Source organism: Camellia sinensis, chromosome 12, assembly GCF_055761805.1.
Source record: "Camellia sinensis isolate YWXY chromosome 12, ASM5576180v1, whole genome shotgun sequence".
NCBI classification, from domain to species: Eukaryota; Viridiplantae; Streptophyta; class Magnoliopsida; order Ericales; family Theaceae; genus Camellia; species Camellia sinensis.
Window position 1 is genome coordinate 89,836,657 of NC_138972.1, and position 5,507 is coordinate 89,842,163.

Genomic DNA, 5,507 nt, shown 5'->3' on the forward strand with positions numbered 1-5,507 from the left:
AATAAAATTATTGTTGGAGACACAAATAAGAAACATTCAAGCAAGCAATCGTGAAAAAAAAATTTAAAAATAAAATAAAATCACATCGCATTAGCCAAAAAAAGACAAAAGAATAAAAAAATACTTTAGTGTCTCATATTATAATACTTCAAATACATCTAAATTATTTATTCGTGCGTGCCTAGAATTCACATAAATGAAAAATTTGGATGCATTTGTGACACAAAATAGACACCCCATAAAAATAATTGAAGCATATGGATGGTACACTACAAACAAGCAGCTCAAAAAATGAGTGGCATAATGGCCCAATATGACAATGACAGTGAAATCAATTGTGGCCAATTCTCAAAACAACAAAATGAAAAACAAAAATATAGAGAACAATTAGTAGATACCTCAAACTTAAATAAATACAACCAAAAAAAAAGAAAAAAAAAGCTTGTGGTCACATACACGGACCACACTACCTTTCCATTTCCTCGCCGCTCTTCAATTATGCCCTAAACACTCTGTGCTAGGCAAGGGCTCGTGAGTGTGGTTCATGAAAACAAGCTCATAGACAACCCCAGCAATTGCACCTCCGATGAGTGGGCCGGCCCAATAGACCCAGTGGTTGGTCCAGTCCCAGCCGACCAATGCAGGCCCAAATGAGACAGCTGGGTTCATGGAGGCCCCGTCGAAGGCGCCGCCGGCAAGAATGTTAGCTCCGACGATGAAACCAATGGTGATCGGTGCGATTATCTTGACATTGCACTTTGACTTGGGGTCAATGGCCGTGGCGTAAACGGTGTAGACCAAACCGAAGGTCATCACGATCTCCAGCACAAACGCATTCCATACCGACACTCCGGATGATATCGAAAATGTACGCTGACGTGGTCTGCGTGAAATTTTTTATTTTTTTTAATGTTTAGAAGAGAGAGTAATGATATATAAAAAGAAAAGAGTGATATACAAATTCATTTTGTTTTCAAAATCACATCTATTTTTTGGAAGAATTTTTTTAAGGTACTTGATATTAAAATTTTATAAGATAAATAATATATAATATTTTCATAATAGTTGGGGTCTCTTAACATTTTCATAGAAAAATTTCAATTCAGAGAAATTTATACCCGACTCAGGGAAATTTCAACCTATCAGGGAAATTTCAACCTATCCGGCCCTGACACAGAGAAATTTTTTTGGTATGATCACAGAGAAATTTTATCGAGAGACCTTAGTTAATAAAATAAAAAAAAAAAATTTTAGACCTCTCCAACTATATAAAGTTGGAAGAAGAATGTTGCACTAATTTTTCTTATTTTTTGTGTTTTAATTTAATTTTTAATTAAGGAAAAATCAATTAATGTGTGACAGAGGGCAAAATACACTTTATTTGGGCAGATCCTGTCCCATCTAAAATGAAATGCTTAAATGAAAAAAGTGAAATAAATCAACAACTTTCATTTTTTGGGTATTTATTCTGGAGGTTGCAGTTGACTACTATTAGAGAATTTATTTAGAATTAAAACATTGATTACTATGTTGCTCTATAAAAAAATTAAAAAAATTATAAAATGAAATAAGCGTAGCGCAAATCCATTGTTCGTACTATTCTCTCTGGTCCAAACACGGATGAGAGAGAATCTCTATAATTTATAATTACAAAAATATTATTATCATGGAAAATTTACCCATAAGTCCTAGTTTTTGAAACGTTGAACCATTTAGTCCTAAAAGTTTTCTTATGCTCCATTTAGTCCCATTTTTACATCAACATGATGTGAATGATGTAAATGATCTGATGTTTCATTCTATAATTTCAAAATTTATTGAAATCTGATGAACATTAGATGTTTTTCATCATATATTTTCAAACATTATTGAAATTTGATGAACATTAGATGTTTAAAATCCAATGTTTGTAACATGACTCTGATGTTATTAACTCATACAAAGGCCTCGTTTGGGAAGTGGCTATTTTAGTAGGCTATTTGGCTATTTGACTATTTTAGTGGCTATTTTAGTTTTTGTGTTTGGGAAGATGAGATGATTTTTTAGTTGAGTTATTGTATTGAAAAGTGTGTTGAAATGATGTTTAAATTTAAAATGACAAATTTATCCCTAAAAATATATTTTTTTAAATTGATATCAAGGGGTAAAATGGTAATTTATTTATTGATGGGACAAGGGTTGTAGCTGACAGTGTAGGCACAGCCTACACTGCCGGCTGTGCAGATATATATATATATATATATATATATTTTTTTGAAAAAGGTTGCAACAGTGTTGCTTTTAAGCTAATTTGTCAAAATAGACTATAATAGCCTTATTTTGTGCTTCCCAAACAGCGCCAAAATGAATGTTGTGTCAATACTCTATCAGGTTCATTGTTTTTTTAAATATAAAAGTCTGCATATTGTTCCACCTCGATTATTTTGGCTAAGAATATTTTTCAATGAAAATTTTAAAATATATATACTTTCTGAATTTTTTTCCCATATGTTTAATTGTATACTTAAAATTAATATACTAATAGTTGTATTAGTAGTTGAGGGTGGTTTGGCCACGGTAGAGGAATGAGGATCCTCTCTTTGCAGCTTCCATCCTTGCGCCCGTCCTTGCAGGCCTTCGAGTCTAGTTTTAGGCCCAATTTTGATAATCCGAACCGTTCATATTTTATGATTTATTCAGTATATCATACCTGTAAAAAATCAAGTTGATCGGATATCAGAAAGCATGTGTTCGGAAAACTGTTTATTAAATTCTTTAAAAAATAGTTTTTAGTTCAATTTTTCGAACATATGCTTTCTGATATCCGATCAACTTGATTTTTTACAGGTATGATATACTGAATAAATTATAAAATATGAACGGTTCGGATTATCAAAATTGGGCCTAAAACTAGACCCGAAGGCCTGCAAGGACGGACGCAAGTACGAGGCGGCAAGGAGAGAACCTTGGCTCTTTGAAAAATATTTTCCATCTTTTAAAGTTTAAAAAACATTTTTTTATCAAATTAATCCTAAAAATTATTTTATATTGACTTTCATTTTCTGTTATAATAAACACTGTACAGAATATAAATTATTTATTTTTTATTTTTATAAATATTTTTTGCCGGAACAAACGAAGCGGTAACTCAAACACTACTTACCATGTTGCCAGTAGCGAGCTTGAGAAGCAAACAAGCCACAGTGGAGCCAAGTAGCTGAGCAATCCAGTAGAGAGTACGACGGAGGAGAGTGATACGCCCACCGATGAATAAACCGAAAGTGGCCGCCGGAGATGTTGAACGACACCGCCACCCCCACAAAAAGCCCGAAAGCATGGGCCAACGCGGCGGCCACCAGCCCGGCCGGGGTGGTGGAGCCGTCGTCTGTCAACTTGCTGAACGCCATGCCGGACCCTTCACCGGCGAATACAAAAATGAGTGTGCTTATGAACTCCGCCAACGCCATTTTGAGTGTGCTCGGGTCGGTCTCCTCCTCGTACCGCCCAATCGCTATCTGCCAGATCGGCATCGCCGGTGGTTTTGAGAATCACACGGCGGAGAGTGGTGGTGATAAGGGTTTTTGAGAGGTTGCAAATATTAGTGAGGATGTGTCACTAGTATGTGTGCATGGCTGTGGACTTATATTGAAGGAGGTAGGGGACATGGGAACCTGTTATATATAGCCGGTTTCTAAGTAATTATTTGAGATACGGTGATATACAAATAAAAAATTTATATAATATTTTGATTGAATAGTTTAATAGTTAATTTTATTTTTTCAATCGAGTGATGTGATAATTTATAAGAATATGTAAGGTAATTATCTTTTTCGTACATTCTCTAATGACTTCTTTGGAGTTTTCTTAAGTGTGCAAGTGCACACCATGTGCCACTTACACAAAAAGTGTAAGTGTAAGGTGTAAGTATAAGTATAAGGTGTAAGTGTAAGGTGTAAGTGTAAGGTGGGTTGCACATGGTGTGCAACCTCAAAAAATGTGTAAGTGTAAGGTTTAATTTTTTACAAAAGGTGTAAGTGTAAGGTGTAAGTGTAAGGTATAAGGTGTAAGGTGTAAGTTGCACACCATAACCAAACCCATGATCTTTTTAACATATTATTGAGGGTTGATGGGCTTGTATATTATTTTTTTTATTAATTTAATATAAAATTTTCATTTTAATATAAAATATTTTTGAAGATGAATTTAATAATAAAAATAGTATTACCACATTATTCTTATAAAATTTTTTGTATGAATTTTCAATAATATTACACCTATCAATTTTATTCCAAAGTTTGTCTAGAAATATCAACTGTGGCTTATATTCATTTACACATAAATTCCATACTATATCGATTTAATCTTCACTGCACACACATTTTTTGTGTTCATAGAACTCCATTGAATTTTGTTTGTGGATAGAGTTTTTCTTATTATTCAATGGTTCTAAATTAATCATGTGGCATTGCTATGTGTTATTTCCAATCAATAATGTAGTCAACAAATTTATGAGTCAACTTTTGTTTGGCAATGGCTAAAACAATTCTTTTCTTTTCTTTTTCTTTGTTTCTAGTGCTTTTTTAAAAATTAATGTCAATTTTTATTTTTATTTTTGTCTTTAAGGTAATAGTTTAGAATGATCCAAAAATTAAAAAAAAATTTAAAAAATAACTTCAAAATTCAAAGAATTTCACTAACGACTTTTTTTTTTTGGGTTGTATTTTTTTATTTTACCAAATTTTTTTCAAAATTATTTATTTATTTTTAAATTTTTAGAGTCTTTTAGTCTAGTAGGATTTACAACATAATAATTTTCAAAAAAATTAATGAGAATAAAAAAAGCTACTGAAAAAATGATTGACAAAGAAAATATTGACAGTCCTTTATGAATCTTGCGGGTCAATCTCTCATTTACTAAAGCACTAGGCGAATAATATTTCATCATATTTTTAAAAATAATAACATTATAAATTTAAATTTAATTATTTAAAATTATTATCGATTCAGATTTATTTTATACATACATCTTATATTATATAAATTTAATCTACACTATACAACTACACAATCAAAAAAAATTTAGATGAATAAGGGATTGTTTGGGATGTTCTAAATAAGTGTACTTTTTGGACTAAAAAGTTGAGGAAAAAAAATGGTTGTTTGGGATAATTTTTTGACTTTTGACGAAAAATATATATTAAAAAATTATATAAATTAGTGTATAGGAAAAGTTTTTTGACGAGTAGGCAGTACGGTGGCAGCATTGTGCAGAGTAATGTATAGGAGATATTTGCCTCCTTTTCGAGTATTGAATTGGACGGTGATGTTCGGCTCATGGGGGCCCACCATGAGTCCCGTTTTGCTAATCGAAACCGTTGAATGTCTAGAACTCGTCGAGTACTATATGCTTGTAAAAAATCACGTTGATTGGATATCGATAGCGTGATCGGATTAGTTTTTTTATTAACTGTTAACTATAGCACCATCTATTTTTTTATACAAAACTGATATGATCATGTAGTTAGTGA

General features: G+C 32.1%; 1 pseudogene; it reads right to left on the minus strand.

Annotated features, from left to right (window-relative positions):
- Positions 1-230: 230 nt before the first annotated feature.
- LOC145804625 (aquaporin TIP1-1-like) lies at positions 231-3,633 on the minus strand (annotated as a pseudogene).
- Positions 3,634-5,507: the final 1,874 nt, after the last annotated feature.